The sequence below is a fragment of the Dermochelys coriacea genome, chromosome 1 (genome assembly GCF_009764565.3).
Source record: "Dermochelys coriacea isolate rDerCor1 chromosome 1, rDerCor1.pri.v4, whole genome shotgun sequence".
Lineage (NCBI taxonomy): Eukaryota > Metazoa > Chordata > Testudines > Dermochelyidae > Dermochelys > Dermochelys coriacea.
In genome coordinates, this window is record NC_050068.2 from 268630514 (window position 1) to 268650089 (window position 19576).

General features: G+C 50.2%; 1 long non-coding RNA gene across 1 annotated transcript; it reads left to right on the forward strand.

Moving 5' to 3' along the window:
- The first annotated feature begins 1284 nt into the window (after positions 1-1284).
- LOC122455686 lies at positions 1285-5402 on the forward strand. Its single transcript, XR_006274084.1, has 2 exons — positions 1285-1411; positions 4589-5402. It is a non-coding gene; the product is annotated as an uncharacterized LOC122455686 (long non-coding RNA).
- Positions 5403-19576: the final 14174 nt, after the last annotated feature.

Here is a 19576-nt window from a genome sequence, read left to right on the forward strand (position 1 = left end):
TTCCCATTCCTGTTGCTCCTGGATGCACAACCTTGGTGTTGATTGCTGGGGTGCCCGCAGGGACCTGTGGAGACACCTGGGGCACAATGCTGGAGGACCAAGCAGCTTCCCAGGGGCGGTGGGGCTCAGGCTTCAGCCCTGGAGTGACGGGGCAGCAGTCTCTGGCCACAGGGCTTCGGGCTCCAGCCCCCCACTGCCTCCCCCCACCCTGATTGCCCCTAGTCCCCGCTGCCTCCCGCAACCCCCACATCCACATTACTTTGGGGTGGGGGGGCTCTGTCCTCCCGCTGCACTAGATACTGATTTCTCAACCGCAGGGCTCTCCCGGGAACTGCAGCAGGGAAAGGAGCAGAACATGGGGGTGCCGGGCAGCCCCACTCTGGCAGCTCCTCCGGCACTGTCCTCAGCCCTGTCCTCCGTGGGACTGCCGCACAGACCTCAGTCAGGAGGACTCAGCTGCGTGGAAGGGCTGCGGGTCGTACAGCAGCCCTGCCGGAGAAGGGTTTCACCGCTGCCGTTCCCAGGATAGCCCTGTGGTTCTGGGCTCTCCCTGGAATCAGAGCGGCAACAGGAGCAGAACGCTGGCAGCACCTCTGGCTTGGCTGCACCGCCCACGGCCCTGCCCCTCCAACCCTGTCCTCCGGCGCAGCTGCTGTACAGACCCCAGGCAGGAGGACTCAGAAGACGCAGCTGCGTGGAAGGACTGGGGGCAGGGTTGGGGTGGCCCCACATCCTCTCCTTTCGCTGCTGCGGTTCCGGAGAGCTCCTCCAGCCCTTCCACACAGCTGCGTCCCCTGAGTCCTCCTGCCTGGGGTCTGCACCGCAGAAGTCTCCGGCGCAGTAGGAGGAGGACAGAGCCCCCTGCCTGGTAACGTGGGATGGATGTGGATCACGGGGAGGGGATGGGGAGAGCATGGGGCACCTGGCTGAGGGTAGGACGGGGGGGAACAGTCACATGGGGAGGTCACATACCCCTCTTCCCCTTTGTGTCCCTCCCATGAGCGCACTGGCAAGAAATGATTTCTGCTTGAACCACTGCCTGCACTAGAGCAGTTTTCAACCTTTTCCCCTTTTGTGGGCCCCCCTACAAAGTTCTGACTTGAGCTGCAGAGACCCCTTTGGAAATCTTAGGCAGCCTGCAGATCCCGAGGGGTCCGTGAACCGCAGCTCAAAAACCACCGCACTAGAGGGCACAACAGCTCCCCCGTGAGGGAAGCACTAGTGAAAACAACAGCTGATCACAGCCACCTAGATCAACAACCCCTATCACACACCTGTCAAATCTTTGCAAAGTTTCCTCAACCAGAATTCACGACAGACGTCGCCTGCAAAATGACTGGCAGGGCCAAACGGAAACATCTCGGGATTGCACGTGCTTTGCCATGGCCTAGGGGCTCTGTGCGGTGCCAGGGTGAGACAGGCTTCCACAGCCCAGCCCCACCTACCCTCGACCTGCCCGCAGGCCCTCCCGCCATCCTCCCTTCCGCACGGCAATCCCCGTCAGCGGAGCCTCCCTCTGCCCCGCCCGCTCCAGGGCCCTGGCTTCCCCCCCAAGCCAAGGGGCACGGAGCTCCCTGCCCTGCCCTGGGCGTGTTTCCCCCGCAGCCTCCTCCACACTCACCCTGCTCCTCCCGGGGCCGGGGCAGCCTGCGCTCTGACCCCGTGGCCAGGCGGGCCTGTCCCGCGCTGCCTGCTGCCGCCGCTCTGCCGGGGGCCAGAGGTGCCTCCCATGCCCTGCAAAGGCGCTGAGCAGCATTTTTGGCCTCAGGCTTGTTCCTGGGAAGCGGAGCCGCCCCGCGAGAGAGAGGAGGGGGCGGGAAGGGGCTGCACAGGTGGCAGGACGGTTCAATGTGGAAAACCCAACCTCTGAAGTGTCTCTTCATTGGGGGCCAGTCAGTGCCATGAGGAGAGGGACCCGGGGCAATCCAGCCCAACGGGGAGTAGGAAGGGAGGGACAAGTAGGGAAAAGAAAGGGATACATGGGGGCCTAGCACATTTAAACTAGTTATCAGGGAACTACTGCTGCTAATGGACTCTAATTAGGCCCTAATAATCTTCCAGGGGAAGTGGTAGAAGCTCCCCCCTGCAGACATTTAAACCTAGAGGAGACCTCAGAAGGGCCGTACTGGGTCAGCCCCTCCTACTTGTATTATGTTCTTCCTTTACTTCAAAGTATTTCTTCACACAATGCACAGTCAACCTGGGGAACTCTGTCAGAGGATGTTGTAAAGGCCAAGACTATAACAGGGTTCAAAAGAACTAGATAACTGACTATTAGCCAGGATGGTGCCCCTAGCCTCTGTTTGCCAGAAGCTGGGAATGGACAACAACTGTCACAATAAAATGTGCGCCCCCCATGGGGTCCCCTGGGTCAGCACCAGCGTTGTATATTGCTAACGCTTTTATATGCATTGGAAAATATCTTGGGAAGGGTTGAAGGTGTGAGTGTGGAGTGGAAGATTCCTTTGCAGGTTACAAGAGGCTGAAGGGGGAGGAAGGGAGAAAGGAAAGGGTTAACTCGATGATCCAGCTAGGCCCAAAAAATAAGGAACAAAACTGCTTCCCAAGGCTAGCATACACAAACAAGCTCTCTGCTGCCAAACAGCCAGAAACCTGTATCTCAACCCCGATCAGCCATGAGAAAGGAGAACTAAGCCAGACAGAACTGAAGGGGTTGCAAAACTAGTAAAATTGTGAAGGACAGCGAGTTAAAAAACAGTCTTGCGACCCTGAAACTGGTGTGTTTTGGGGAAACTAAGGAAGCCACAGAAGACCGGTTTGGACTGGTACCAAGAGCACAGGGGACAAGGGTCCCTGGATGAAAATGCCCCCGGAAGAACGCGGGGCTTAAATCCTCCCAAGAGCTGAAGCAAGTTGGAGATTTACAGCGGACCCTAGATGAATTGTGCCAAGGGCAGAACTCTCCTCTACCCTTTCCGCCCCGTCTTCTCCTTATGTTACACCCAGGCTTGGCCAGCCTTAGGTTGTGCGTGTGTAAGTATGAAAGTGGGTTAGAGCTCGGGCACTAATGCTTTCTTCCTCCCTCTGAGTGATGGGGGGGGGTGCGCCCAGCACTCACCGCTGTTATTTGGTTCATAAAGCTTTAAACTTAGTCACTTCGTGTGCTCCTTCATCTCCTCCCCTAAAAATCCTGCAGTCTCACCCTGATCTGAAGCCCCAGGCAGATTGGTAAAATAAGTCTGTCACACAGTGAATGTGTCACTTGTTGACTACCTGTTCTGTTCATTCCCTCTGGGGCACCTAGCATTGGCTACTGTCAGGGGACAGGATACTGGGCTAGATGGACCTTTGGTCTGACCCAGTATGACTGTTCTTATCCACCCAATCCCCATGCATCCAGACCCACCCCCATGCCCAGACCCTCCTGCCAAACCTTACCCCCCTGCACTCAGAACCCCCACAATTAGCCCACTTCCCCTGCACCTTGACCACCCCAATGAGCCAGCCACAACCAGATACCCACTCCACTGAGCCCCAACCATTTGCACTTGGATCCCTACCCCACTGAGCCCCACTCTCTCAGCATCTGGACCCCCCACTGAGCTTCCCCACACCCAGACCCCCTGCTGAGCTCTATCCCCCCACACACCCAGACCCCCTGCTGACCCCAAACACCTTCACTTGGACCCCCCCTGCAGATTCCCATTACCATTGCACCCAGAACCCCACCCTCAACAAGTCCCTGTGCACCCAGATCCCCCACTGAGCCACCCACACCCAGATTGCCCCACACAGAACCCTCTCAACCCATACCTGGACCTCCCCCACACTAAGTCCCTCCACATTTGGATCCTGCCTTCCTGAGCCTGCCTCCCATGCCAGATGCAGGGGGGCAATGCCCTGGGGTGTTTCTGGGGCAAGCCTGGTCCTTGCACTGTATCAGGGTTGGGTGCAGCCTCACTGCTGAGTCTATGTCAGTGGGTGGGGAGAAGAAGAGCTGCTCAGTGATCTCCCAGCTTTGTGCAGCCAGTGGCCTCTGCTCCCCAACACCATGCTGGAGCCTCCACATTTAACAAATAAAATGTGCACAATTTTAAAATATTCTGTACCAAAAAAATTTAATTCTGTGCACAACACCCAAAGGAGAAAATTAAGAAGCACATCAATTTTAATACTTCTAGATCCAGCAGCAGCCTTTAACAGAGTCAAGCATAAACTGCTGCTAAGCTACCTACAAGTTCTGGTTGAGCTTGATACAGACACAGGATAGTTTTGCTCAGAACATGTCTGCTACATCCCAAAAATAGCAATAAGAAGCTGCCCCTCTTGCCAGAGTTCTCATTTGCAGAACCCCTCCCTTTTCTCTCCTCTGTTTGACACGAATGTTACGTTGAACTGGTCGGGAAATGATTCCACACAGAAAATGCTGAAGAAAGTAAAACAAGTACTGTTTTCATCAAAAATGTCTGGACATGTCTCACAAAACCTTTTGTTTTCTCTAAACCTCCCCTCCTCCCCAATTTTCTGTCAAAGTTTGGATGGGAAAGTATTAACCATGCCTTAATATCATTTCAGTAAGGGATATTGTGAGATGCAGCTAATAGCCATCTTCACTTCTCTTTCTTAGCAGAGAAGGGCAATGGCAATAGTCTGAAAAAAAAACCATGTCTGAATGAAATAAGCTTATGCTTAAACCTGGAAAGAAGGGATGCTTACTGGAAGAAGTGCTTGGAGGAATTGGAAGCATCTATTACTGAACCCTCCATTGACAGAATTTGCCCTATGGTTATCAAAATGGGGCAAAGTCTGTGTCCTGCTAGAGAGTTATCTCCTCAGACACATACACAGCAACAGTGGAAAGAAATATCTGTTTTCACATTTGGCTAGCCTGAAGACCGTGCCCCTTCCTCTTAGCTGTGTGTCATTCCACATCTATCCAAGCCTTTGTTACCTCTAGGCAAAGCTAACACAAAGCATTCTTCTTAGCAGTGGGAGCAAAGGCCCAAAGTAACTTTTGCTCTGAACAACATTAAGCAGACAGTCTTAAAAGGAAGGAGAAATTATTGTGATAGGCATTATAAAAATAATCAGAATATTTAAGTATACAAATTGGCAAGAGCATATTGCATTAGTACTCCAGACTCTCCCTCCATCTCCAGACCAGCTTCAAAGTCATCATCTTTAATGTGGGTTAACATGTTAATAAGTTAGCTATCTATAGAATTCTCCTCCTGCTTCATTCTGAGAATGCTATGATCAACAGGGACCCAGTGATTGACACAGTCCATTCTTAGATGCATGGGAGATTAGGGCATAACCATCACACAAGTTTCTTGGCACTGTAGCTCATGCAGAGTGCAAGTCTTCTCATGGTCAGAGTATGATACCAGACTCTCCTTTTTGTAAAAGCCTTCTGTCAATAAAGGAAGCTGCTAAACAAACTGACATCACCTTCCTTATCAACATCCAAACATAACCCTTCAGAAAGGCAAAATAGGTAAAGCAGAGGTCATGTTACACATCTACTAATGTTACACATTAGCTATGCATCTAATTCTGATATTTGGTGCCTATAGACTACAGTGATGGAATAATTAGAAATTCATAGATAAGGCAAATTTAGGGTTAGAACTGAGATTTCTGAATCCCAATCTTGCGCAGAGACCTTTAGACATGCCTCCCTTGTCATGTACAACGTTACACAAATGGCTAGATGTATATGATGGGATTTTTTCCCCCACACAGTATAAGCGCCAATATTGATTACTGCTGGAGGAAAGATGCTGACCATTTGGACCAATGCTCTGACTCAGTATAGGATAAGTCTTCCTCTGAACTATGCCAATGCAAGGCTATCACTGTTCTAAAACAGTGGTATGAGCTCTAATCAAGTGAAATATTTCAGACTACAGTAAGTATATACACAACGCATGCCTACTTGTAGCTAAAAGTGTAAGAGTCAACATTAACTCCCAAATGGCAAGCTTTAACTGAACTGGCCTTTAGGTAGTGAGAATTAAAATGGGTTTTAAGAGTGGTGAGTTTGCTTGTTTGTTTTTAAAAAAATTCACTGACAAATAATTCATCGTTAAGGAAATTACTTTTCAACTGATTCCACTCTTTTGTACACCTCAGCTTTATAGTGGAGGAAAGAAAGTCTAGTAGGACACAGATAGAACAGTCCTCAACTTTTTAACATTCATATATTTGTTCTGTGAAATCAGACTCCTGCATCCCCACTTAAGTTTCCTCTAAGCACAGAGGCTCAGGACTGCAGCAGGGAAAAGCACCCCTCCATCCACCAGCGCCGGGGGGGGGGCGGGACAGAGAAGTGGAGAGGCGCCCCTTCATCTGTGCCAGCCCCAGCACGGACCGCTGGAGCACCTCTTCCCCAGCCCCAAGTTGCTACAGCGAGAAAGAGGGAAGGAGAGTCCACGCCCAACCCTCTGCCCCAGCCCTGAGCTCCCTCCCGCACCCCAAACCCTTCATCCCCCACCCCACCCCAGAGCCTTCACCCCTAGCCAGACCCCCACCACATGAATTGTTATGTGCACCAATATGAAGGTGATGTGTCACACATCACCTCCACTTTGGTGCACATAACAAAATCCATTCCGTAAATGGATGTAAAATATTAAAGGGGACCCTGGTCCCCACCTACAATCATGGTATAGCTTTCCAACCATGAAATTAAACAACCTCACAGGAAGAGTTTAGGGATAGCCACATCAATTATTTCCATGGTAAGAAATGTACTTCAGAAAAGAAGTACAAGGACCTAAAATGAACTAGAGTAAGCAGCAAAAACAACTTACAGCATGGGATGCTATAAAGATTATAATGTCTCTTGTTTTGGACATTTCCCCATTTCACTTGGAATTCTGGCACTTATGGATAACGTGGTCAATCCAAATGTGTCTCATTGAGGCAGTTACAGCACACAGCATCACCTCTTGTTCGCATAGCTTATTTTGTTAAGGTTTTGCCTTTTTTTAAAAGTCTGCTTTTTCCCATTTGAATTGCATTAGTTACTATGACAAAGGAGGTCATTGGTGTGGATATTAATAAACTCACCTCATAAATGCACTATTGTGATGGGATACCCTCACCTGACACAAGCACCCCCTTTCTCAGTTCATGTGCCTGCATGCACATACTCTGTGTGTGTGTGTTTGCAGTGGGTCTTCACTGATTCAGCCCCCTGGGCTAGTCATACACGGTCTGTGAGGTCAAAGCAAAGCAAAGCAAACTCCTTCCAGGGTACAAGTCCAACAGGGGCCTCTCTCAGTGCCCTCTGTAATGTCTCTCCCAGCTCTGGTATAGAGCAATACCCCAGGGCTCCTTTGATGGAGGTAGTGTCTTTGCCCTCTTAGGGCCTTTCTATCCCCAGCTCTTCAGCTGGGCCACTAAAAGAATTCAGTTCTCCTTCTGGGGGTATATCAAAGTCCAGGCTGCTTTCCCAATGGCTGGTGAGTGGGACCTAAACCAGCCCTCTACTCTGGGTCTTAGCCCAGGGACCCTATAGATAGCAGCCATGCCATGTCCCTTTATCTAAGGCACATTGCTGCTTTTCTAATTCCCTAGGCCACTTCCCTGTAGCTCCAGCACATCCTTCACCTTTACCCAAGGGCCTCATCCTGGTGGAGTCCCAGCAGCGAGCCTGGAGTTCCTTCATGTTCCCCTCAGCCTCTACCAGCACTTCTTTGTCTAAGGTCCTGTAGCTCCCTCAGCCAGCCAGGCACACCATCTACTATCCTCCAGTTCAAGTAAGGAACTAATCTTACCCTACCCCTGCAGCTCTTCTTACACTAGCCTATTGGGCCCTGATTGGCTGCTTTCCGCACAGCCACTCTAGGTAGCTTGAAGGACCTCTTGACTGTCCTTTTCTGGGGCAGGGTGTGGCAGGGCCATGAGGCCACCAGCAGTGGACTTCCGAATCTAGTCCATCCCATCACAACTATGAAAACAATTTCAAGGATAGTTTGAAATTTACATTATGGGGCCTTATAAATATGCCCCTGGCTGCAGTGGAACCAATATGGTAGGATGAAGGGAGCCCTTGCAGTAAGGGTATGCAGGATGGGCGTTTGTAGTGCACCAGAAATGGGACTTGAGAGTGGAGCCGACTCCCTATGGGGAACTGGGACCTGCAAGTGCCTGTTGAATGATTCCAAGGTTGCTGAGACTGGGCCTGCAGCAGTGACTCTAGAGTCTGATGGGTTAAGTTCTGTTTCCACACCCATAGGGCACCTTTGTTTAGTCAGATTTGTCACAAACTAGGAGATTTCCTTCATGATGTGGGGAAATACAGGATTTAGGATTTGCAGCATCACAGGTGCAGTGTGTGTAAGCACTGAGATGTTATGAAATCATAGCAGTGATGCAAAGTTAAAGTTGGACGATGACTTCCATTCTAAACCTGAATTTGGAACCCTTACCAACATTTGGGGGGGCAAAAAAGCCTCCTTTCTGCCTAAAATTTGTTAGTAGTCTTTATCCACAAGCTGACTGTGTTTGTTTAAAGAAAGTGTGAGGTTAATTGGAGAAGCCAATTTAGAATTATGGGATTCTGGCTAAAATGATGACTTTTCACTTTTTGACATTATTCTTTTGACACACTTTTAACTCAGAGAGCAATGTAAAATAAAAACTTGTTTTATATATTAATCCTTATGAAAAATATTACATTGGAATATTTTTGCTAAGCTGGAATATAAAGGTTTTTAGTTATTAGAGGATGATTGTTTTAATATCAGGGGGGCATGGGAAGAATTTTGCATGTGTCAGGAGGAAGCTGTTACAAAGTCTATTCCCCCAATCTAAGTTTGTGGAGTTTATTTTTAAAAATCTTTAGCATTTTTTGTTGTGAAAATAGCCTAATAGACAATTATTAGGGGGCCCATCCTGCACATATTTGTTTTGGTAAGTTTGAAACCCATTTTCCAAGCTATTTATTTTAAACATTCCCGTTGACATGTTTAATAATTACAAAATTTGTGCATGGTAGTAAATGGCAGATGAAATACACTTGCATTTTATTACAACATTTGATATGTCTCTGTCCATCATATTTATTCAAAGAGACCTGGTTAACAAATTATCTGAGCATTTGGACTGGTAACAAGCAGAAGAATTAGAGGTAAGAAATGGAACAATCTATAACACTTTCTTCCCAGCACAGAAGGGAAGCTATGCAGGTTCAGTCAGTGGAATAAATCAGTTAGTTCCTGTGATAGAGATGGGAATTTCCTGAACAAAGCTTATTGAATTAAGTTAAAGTATCTAAGGACCATATTTTATTAAAAATGTAAATGTTTGTGTTATTGTATGTAACTTGTCCGGGAGACATGACTAATATAAACCTTGGGAACAGTTATGAGTTTCAAAGGACTTTTTTAAAACAATGAGCTAAGACAAAAATGTACTGTTAGTTGAGTGGGTTTCCTAGGAAATAAGTGGGAGGAGGGGATGGCAAATTCTCATCTATGGACTTGATCTTTTGTGGAGCAGGGACTTTTGTCTATGAATTATCTATTCACAGGATCAAGAGACCCAAACAGCATAAAGGAGTAACTCACAGTTGATACATTTTCTTGTTCTGAGCACAAGTGAGTATGAACTTGTAACCACAGGAAAAAGCTCTTAGTGGGGTTTGAATGGTTGTTCACTGGCCAGGGCCCATGTTGGAGTTGGGGTGATCTGTAGTAAGTTTATAAGCAAGCTTGGAAGTTCTTTTATTGTTTCAATATGTAATACTTTTACTCTCTAATGCTTTTACTTTAAGAATGCATGCCCTTGCTTAGAAAGAGCTGTGTGGTAACTTAACTGTGGCAATGTGCTACTGTGTACTATCTCTGAGGAGAAAGCTAAAGCAGGCCTCCTTAGGCAGTGGGATTTCCTGGGAATTTGACAGTGTATGGAGGGAGCTCTGCATCCTGGAAATACTCCAGTCAGGACGGGGAAAGACCTGTGTCTCTAGCAAAGAGAGGTGACAGGGTGCGGGGTGCTGGAAGCCTGAGAGCTGGTGCTCTGACTGTGCCATGGAGATGGAATACTGGTACAATTGCCCTGAGCTGTAACAGTTCCCTCCCCCTCTCAATCACCACTTTTTTCCACCTGAAATTTACCCTAAAAAATTTACCCATACATTTTTTGCTTCCAGCAATAGCAATGGGATAGGTACGTTAGGAGTCCCAGAGTTCACAACGGCCACTAAACCTAGGACAACATCCATAAAAGTTGCTGTCAGAAATAGCAGTACTAGGTTGATAAATTTAGACAAAGAATTTGAAGGCTCTTTAAATGAGTCGGTACCTTAATTTTTGGGTACTGAACTTGAGTCACCCTAAAGACATCTGACTTTCAGAAAGTATGGAGCATTCACCCTCTGATGATCAAACATTTTTAAAATATTCCAAAAGTTGGATGCTCAAAAACAAACAATCCCCACCCCAAAAGTCAAAATCACTAGTCACATTTGAAAATGTTGGCCTTAATAAGTATAGTGGTTCTTTACAGGAGACATGGTAACAAGATGTTAATAACTAGGTAGAAGGCCATTAGTAGAGTTCTTCCAGAGCTGTAAAAATATTCCAGCAACCAATTATTAATATTAATACAAAAACTTGATGAGAGAAGCTGCTAACAGAAAGAAAACTATAAGGTAAGAAATTTCTCATTCTTCTGCACAGCTTCTCTCCTCTTTCATCACAAATGGAAAGTAGCAAGAAGTGAACCTCAGAAACTGGAAGGGAAAAGCCAAGTTTTAACTAATATTATAGTAAAATAATAGGCAGGAAAGAAAGTCCTCCCCCAAACTATCATGTAAAGCAAGAGCTTTGTTATTTAAGAAATTATTTGGGAACCAATCCAGTAGCATCTTCCTATCATAGGATGCCTCTGCAGCAAAATGGAACCTAACCTTCCAAGTCTTCCTCTACACTTGTCTCCACAAAGTCAATAGGGAGTTTTGCAACAGGAGCCTTGACTCCCCTTGTTAATACTTTCCCAGATACCTACCATGCTAACTGGTACAGGATTTTAACAGATTGCCTACAAGTTCCTGAGACCCAGGAACTCTGCATTTTGGATGAGGTGAATAGGATACAATTGGCATGTGTTCTCCATAATGCTTGAGATTTATCTTTACAGCTCTAGGAATGCTCATTTATGTCCCCCTCATTTATGCCATGGATTGGAACAAAAGTATAGGAGAATTATTTCCCAGAGAGTTGTAGAAAGGTTTCTGGAGCTATAAAAATAACCTTTTCTTGTGGCTAGAGGAACTAATTCCAAACCCTATCTTTTGGAGGTGTTGGTATGTCTAATCTATCGTTCTAATTAGTCTTGACAGCTGATGAGATTCAGTTAGAGAGCCCACTGTACCTGCCTAAATAATGCTGCTAGGGCTAGTACCTGCTTTTCTATGGTATGTGGTCAAAGTACTTCAATCTGTGATCCTGGAGAAATTCTAATGTAGCTGAGATCACCAGAACTTTGTGATTATTACTACTGGTATAATGGTAGGTGTCTAGAGGCCAGGACCTCATTATGCTAGGCACTGTACCAACAAAGACACAGTCCCTGCCCTGAAGAAATTAGTTTCCCCTCACACTATAATTTGACCAGAAACAGAATGAATGAATGAATGAATGAGATTTCCTGTTTGATTTCTGTCTGGACACCAAAAAGTATTGAGAGACTAACAGAGAAACTCTTTAGAATTACACTTCTCTTCTGATGCCCACACCGTTAACTGTAGGTTACCCAGGTTCAGATGAAGGAGTCTCTGCTTCGGGAGGTCAGATATTTTCTGAAGGTGTTTTGGCGCTTCCTTGGTTGCATCAAGTGTGAAGTGCTTTCTGGGGCAGTAGAAGATTGGGAAAACTTCCACTCTTCCTTTCCCTCTTTTCTGTATGCTTCATGTGAACCTTCCTGAAAAGCAACAGATTCTTCTCTGCCCTGGACATTATTTCAGTAGCCCTGGAAAAGCTTTGATCTCTAGTTACTCCCTGGTTTTGGAAGGGATATAAACACTTATCCCTCAATCATAAGCCAACCTCTAATGGGAGGTAGGAGACCTCCCCTGTGAGTACCATAACTGCTCACTAGCTGGGTTCTTGCACCTTCTTCTGAATAACTGGTACTGACCAGATAGATATGATACTGGATTTGATATCCACAATGGTTCAGATCCGTGATCCATGTCTTTGTTTTTGTTCAGACACACTACTGATAGGGTTGTCAAAGTGATCTAAAAGGATGTGTACTCAGTGCTTTTGGTATGCTCCCAACCCAGCAATGCTCATTTCCACAGTGAGTATGCGAGGGTCTAGAAGTGAAAGTTGGCTTGGCTGTCAGCATGCTGTTTCTACTGTGACAAAGTTCCTTCTCTGCCTTGGTGGATCCTGCGCTTACTGGTAGATATGCTTGCCTCAGAGATTCATAGCAGCCCTCAGTTTGAGACGCTGGCAAAAGTAGCCAAACCTGCCATTCACTCAGCTAACCTCATCACTGGTCAGCATGGGGAAAAGGAGGAGAACAACCCCACAGTTTCTGCTGGCCCACCTAGTGGATTGCGGGATAGGCCAGAAACCTGCCCCTCTGGTGGGACCCACAGTCCAGGTCAACTCCTCTTATATCAAATAGGGAGTTGGGGAGAAACCCAGGCCCATCCACTACTCTGAGTTCCATCCCAGGGCCCTGTGCATTGCAGTTGTCTACATCTCCTCTAACAGCTGCGTTACAACTCCCTGAGCTACTTCCCTAAGGTCTTCCCCCCAGCACCTTCTTTATCCTCACAACAGGATCTTCCTCCTGAAGCCTAATCACGCTTGTATTCCTCAGGTCTCCAGAAGCACACCTTCTTACTCCTTGCATGCCCCCCACTAACTGATGGGAGGTCCTTTTTAAACCAGGTGTCCTGATTAGTCAGCCTGCCATAATTGATTCTAGTATGTTCTTAATTGGCTCCAGGTGTCTTAATTAGCTTGCCTGTCTTAACTGGTTCTAGCAGGTTCCTGATTGCTCTAGGATAGTTCTTGCTTTGGTCATTCATGGAACAGCAATCTGCTTCTCCAGTGGCTAGAAGCTCTGCCTCTGACTATTCTCCTATAGCCCTCTGGCCTGGAGGGAGGTGAGAGGCTGTTGCTAGGGCCTGGGCTCTTGCTGCTGCTCCTGCTCCTGCTCCGCTGCTCCCTTGGCTGGGCCAGACATCACCCCCTCCTTCTCTGCTACCTGGTTGCTGGCTAGCTGCTAGAACACCCCAACCCTCAGTTGATGCTGCTTCAGCTACAGCCTCTTGGGGTGCGGGGGGCTGCTGGCCTAATCCCCAGAGGTGGGGAGTGAGGGACCCCAGCCCCAGCTGTTGCTGCTGTGCGCATCACCACCACCACCACCTGTGAGGGGCCCTTCCTGCCCGGCCACCAGACTGCTGCCTAAAGCTGCTGCTGTGTTTACTGCTGAGAAGCTGTTGGAGCCCTGAGGAGGAGAAGAAGAGGACAATCTGCCATTGGGGGAGCGCACAGAGACTATGCAGATCACTGTGGAGGGGGCCTCCTAAGACTGAGTAACTTTTGACCTGTGCTCTTGTGGTGTGGGTTTTGACTGTGTTTGTGGGGACATGGGGTGTGGCATGAAGACTGCCTCCTGGTCCATCTGTGTGTCCCCCTTTGCCTGCACCACCATCTCTGCCCCCTCCACCGCCCACAGTGGACACTTACCATCTGCCTCAAGCTCCTGCCTCTGAGACTCAGCTGCTCACCCGGCTTGCCATGTGCTTTCACCACCTTTTGGGCCTGAAGCAGCAGCCAGCCAAAACTGACTTTTGCAAGTGCATGTTCCCCACTCCTTGGACTGTCCCTCTTCCCGCACCCCCACCCAGCAAACCGCAGCTTTTTCCCTTGCAGCCTTTTGCCCCTCCTCTTTGCTCCAGCCCCCCTCACTAGCTTCAGTTTGTTTGTCTGCCCCATCCATTTCCCTCTGCTGCTCTGTTTGCCCTGCCCCAGCCTCTGAATCTAGCCCCTGGGTCTCCTTCCTGGTTCCCCTCCCCCTACTGTCCCCTTGCCCTGAATAATCCCTCGCTCTGTGTGCCTATGCTCCCCTCCCATGCACTTGTGCCCCTCATATCACTGCACCCCTTTAATGCTATTGTAACCCCCCCAGTACAGTTAAAGGAGCCAGAATCCCATCCTGAGTTGGTAACAGACCCCCCCCCCGCCCCAGTGTCCTTGAGAGCCCCCTGCCCCATCCAGCCTTCCCCTTCCGGCGCCCTCCTCCCCTCCCTAGCAGGGATGAGTGGTCGACATGTTCCTTTCCCCCTCCCCCCCCCGCTGTTTGTTCTCCCACCTCTTATTATGGCAGGGGACGAGGCGGGTGGGACCCCTCAGGCAGCCCCCACCGCCCCTCCTCCACCTGCCTACTCATCACCCACACTAGCCTCTACCTCAACCGCTGCTGCCGAACCACCTGCTATCGTCCCTGCTGGGGCACCGGCAGTGGCGGGCAACAGGGTGACTTCCGCTGCTGCCACATCCCGTGCCCCCTCCGATTCTGGGGAAGCCCCCCCCATCTGGCAGGAAGTGCCAGGGGAAGAAGAAGGGAAAGGGCCCCACCAAAAAGACCAGGCCCTCCATGGCAGGGGCTTCCCCCACTGCCGTGGCCCTGCCACCGGCCACGGCGTCCTTACCCGCTGCTCCCTCCACCAGCTCTGCGGGTCTCCCTCTCCTGGCTCCCAGGGCATACGCCTAGGTGGCAGCAGCCCCCCCCCCCCCCCCGCCTGCCCCTAAGTCATCTCCTCTGACCACTGCCTCTGCTACCATCTATAGTGACTGTGGTCCCTTCTCCACCTTGACCAGGAAGCACGGCGTCCGTTGTCTCCTGGTGCCTGCCTCGCCCCACGTAGAAACCTACATGTAGGCATTGGCAAGGGTGGTGGGGCCCACGGCAATTGTGGCAGCCTCCAAAATGTATGGCAAGGTCGTCTTCTTCCTAGCATCGGAGGCCGCTGCCCAAGAGGCGGTGGAGAAAGGCCTGGCAGTGGCAGGGGGGGTTCCCCCCCGGAGCCGCTAGAGGACCTGGACGTCCGAATAGTCCTGACTTCTGTCCATCCCTTTCTTCCCAAAGCCGTCCTGTTACCTGCCCTCTCCACCCTGGGGAAACCAATCTCTGTTGTTAGCCCTCTCCCACTAGGCTGCAAAGACCCTGCCCTCCCTCACGTCCTTTCGTTCCGCCGGCAGGTGCAGCTTCAACTGCCAGTGGCAGCACGTACGGAGAGGTGCCCATGGGGTCCTTCATGGTCCCCTACCAGGGGGCCCGCTACCGGGTGTAGTATTCAATGTGGGAGGCCTGGTGCTACCTCTGCCGGGTGATGGGGCACGTCCAGAGGGACCCCTGGCTGCCCAGCACCTGGAGCCACTCCTCCTCCTTCTCAGTTCATCACTGCTCCCGCTCGGGCCCCAGGGACACCTCCCCCAGTATGCCCAGATGAGCAGGAGAGCTCCGCCTCCGCTGCATGCAGTCTAGGGGGCCTGTGGAGGAGGGTGCAGCGGGGGTACCCACCGGGCATGGGAGAGGGCCCGCCCCAGGGGGAATCTTCCCTCCCTTGTGCCACCTCACCGCTGCCTCCCACAGTCCCTGAGTCATCACCCCTGCCCTCCGACCCGACCCCTGCTAGCCAGCCCCCAGATGATGCCATGGAGGGCTGGGCCCTAGTACAGGGGAAGCGGGGTAAGTGGAAGGCTTCCATCTCATGCGGAGGCCCCCCCAGAAGACCAGGAAATGGGGCACCGATGCCTTCTGCCTTGCCCAAGGGTGTATTCCATCCACTGGTGCCATCTGGGGAAAACATGGCAGCACCAGAGAGAAGCGCTGCCCCTCCACTGGAGTCTCTTCCCACGGAGGCCTGCGAGGGAGCTCTCCTGCCCCCTTAAAATCTGGAGTCCCGAGGCGAGCATCGCTTCGGGCACTGGTGGGGAGAACCCCAGGGTAGTGGAAGGCGATCTCCCTTCCATCTAAGAGGAGATCAAGGCCCTGGGACTGACCCCGGTCACCCAGGGGCATGACAACCCTCTGCCATTTGGCCTCGATCTGCGTGACTTCACCCTGGCCCTGCATTCCCCATGCTCCCTCCCCCTAACCGCTGCTTCTGCCTCCAAGGGTCCCCTGGATTCTTCCATCTGCCCAGCCACAGGTGGCACCCTGCTGATGGCCACTGAGCCTACTGAGGCAATGGCCAGTGCTTCACGGCTGGGGCCCAAGTCACCAGGGGCATCCCTTGGTGGTGCGGGGCAACTGACCTCCTTCCTGGCCCCACCCAGGGGCCCCACCAAAGATCATCCACCTCCTGATGCCATGGCTGTCACACCTGCCATAGAGCCTGAGCCCAGCAGAGGGCCCGCTTCCCACCCCCCCCCCCCAGACTCCTGAGCCTGACTGAGAGGGACTACTTCCCAGCAGCCCAGCTACTGGGGCCCAGGATCCCATCTCTGCCCCTCTCCCCGACCCTGTTTCTAGGCCTGCCCTGCCCCTGATGCCAACCCCATCCCTATCCCCTCCATCTCCCGCGATACTATTACCACCCCTGGAGCCATCTCCTTCCCTTTCTCAGAGGATGACCCCCAGAGAGCGGCCTTCGTGTTTCCCTGTTCTGACCCACTAGGGGCTGCTATCTTCCCTCTGCTGCCCCCCATTAAGCCGGGGTCTCAGGCAAGCCTTGTGGCACCGGTCCAAAATGTGCCATGTCAGGGGTCCTTCTCTTGCCTACCTGTCTCGGTAGGCCACGGGGCTGTGCTCCCTGGTGCTTACTTCAAGAGGTGAGGGCCGCTTTACCACCCATTGCTTGGGCCTACTTTGACGGGGTCCTGTGAGAGGGCATGCTCTGCCCACCCTCCACCCCAGGTCCTCAGGACCTCTTCACTGGGCCCCAGCCCCATGGACCCAACCGCAATCCCCCACGCCCCTTCACTGTGAGCCAGCTGCACAACGTGCAGCCGGTTCATTTCCAGACCACACCAAAGAAACATCTATACAGCCATGTTGTTTGACTCCTTCAATGGTGATGGAGGCAACACGGAAGCAGATTTTGGGGACGAGGAAGATGATGATGATGATGAAGAAGTTGTAGATAGCTCACAGCAAGCAAGCCGAGAAACCGGTTTTCCCGACAGCCAGGAACTGTTTCTCACCCTGGACCTGGAGCCTGTACACTCCGAACCCACCCAAGGCTGCCTCCTGGACCCGCCAGGCGGAGAAGGGACCTCTGGTGAGTGTACCTTTTAAAATAGTATACATGGTTTAAAAGCAAGCATGTTTAATGATTAATTTGCCCTGGCATTTGCGGTTCTCCTAGATGTACTTTAGGAGTGTATGCATTGCAGTGTATGTTTGCTGTCATTCAAACAACATCCGTTCTTTGTCTCTCTGTGTTATCCTCAGGAGAGTGATATCATTCATGGTCACCTAGTTGAAATAGGGTGCTTTTCTTAAGGGGACATTCAGAGGTGCCCGTTCCTGCTGGGCTGTTTGCCTGTGGCTGAACAGAAATGTTCCCTACTGTTAGCCGGGGGGAGAGGGGAGGAGCTAGCCACGCGGTGGGGGGAGGCAAAATGCGACCTTGTAACGAAAGCACACGTGCTATGTATGTAATGTTAACAGCAAGGTTTACCGTGAAAGAGTGTACCCATTGTTCTATAAAATGTGTCTTTTTAAATACCACTGTCCCTTTTTTTTTCTCCACCAGCTGCATGTGTTTCAAGGATCCCAGGATCTTCTCCTTCCCAGAGGCTAATGAAGATTAGAAGGCGAAAAAAAAGCACTTGTGATGAAATGTTCTCTGAGCTCATGCTGTCCTCCCACACTGACAGAGCACAGACGAATGCATGGAGGCAGACAATGTCAGAGTGCAGGAAAGCAAAAAATGACTGGGAGGAGAGGTGGCAGGCTGAAGAGAGTAAATGGCGGGCTGAAGAGAGGGCTGAAGCTGAAAGGTGGCGGTAGCATGATGAGAGGAGGCAAGATTCAATGCTGAGGCTGCTGGAGGATCAAACTAATATACTCCAGCGTATGGTTGAGCTGCAGGAAAGGCAGCTGGAGCACAAACCGCCGCTACAGCCCCTGTGTAACCAACCACCCTCCTCCCCACGTTCCATAGCCTCCTCACCCAGACATGCAAGAATGTGGTGGGGGGGGGGCCTCCGGCCACCCAGCCACTCCACCTCAGAGGATTGCCCAAGCAACAGAAGGCTGGCATTCAATAAGTTTTAAAGTTTTAAACTTTTAAAGTGCTGTGTGGCCTTGTCCTTCTCTCCTCCACCACTGCTCCCAGGATACCTTGGCAGTTATCCCCCTATTTGTGTGATGCATTAATAAAGAATGCATAAATGTGAAGCAACAAAAACTGCATTCTGGGGCTGACCCAATGCACCAGTAATCCAAGCTCCTGGAGATGAGAGGCTATGCATGGCCACTGCTGGGAAATGATTGATGCAGTGAAATTTTGGATTTTTGCAAGTCTGTACCATAGTGGTAAAATTCTGGCCAGACCCTTGCCCATCTTGAGTCTGGATGAGCAATTATATGCATTCGGTTCAAAAGTTCTTGATTTTGAAAAACTGGTGGGTATGAATCTTTTCCAGAAGCTGGCCAATTAAGAATGGGTCTGTGGACGGGGAACTGATTTGTATGTTGTCCATGAATTTGTACACCCGTATAACTCATAAGAGAAAGTTACTTACCTGTAACTGGAGGTTCTTTGAGATGTGTGGTCCTTATCTGTATGCCATTGAGGGTTATGCACATGCACCATGTGCCTGGAGTGGGAACTTTTCAAAGTAGTATTGCTTATCGGTCCGTGCATGTGCCCTTGTATTGTCTTGTGGTTTCACCAGAAGCAGTAAAGAGTGAGACAGACCAACTACATTGCCAGGTCCTTCTCCACTGCAGACCTACAGAGCCACACCAGAGGGGAAGGAGGGTGGGAAGTGGAATACAGATAGGGACCACACATCTTGAAGGACCTCAAGTTACAGGTAAGTAACCTCTTCTTTTTCAAGTGATGGTCTCTATTGTATTCCACTGAAGGCGATTAACAAGCAGTACCTACCTAGCTAGTAGAAGGGTGCAAGGAAGATGACAGAACTGTAGAACAGAGAACTGTTGCACCAAATGAGATATTAGTTGCAGAATCATGTACCAGAGCATAGTGAGAGGAAAAGGTGTGTACCAAACTCTACATGGCTGCCTTACATATGTCTGCAAGGAGCATATTATAGAGAGCAGCTATGGTTGATGCTTGCACTCTTGTGGAATGGGCTTGTATCTCATCTGGTGGGGAGCATCCTGATAAGTGATAGCAATGTATAAAGTACCCTGAGACCCACTTAGAGATTCTCTGGGTGGAAATGGCCTGTCCTTTAATTCTCTGCGCTATGGCAACAAAGAGCCTGGAAGACTTCTGCCACGGGTTGTCGTTTATAGGTGAAATGCCAGGGCTCTATGCACATTGAGGGAATGAAACCACCATTCCTCGTTTGAGGTGTGTGGTTTTGCAAAGAAGGTAGGCAGATATATGGGTTGGTTGAGGTGGAAATGGTGATTGATAAATCGCCTTTGGCAGAAA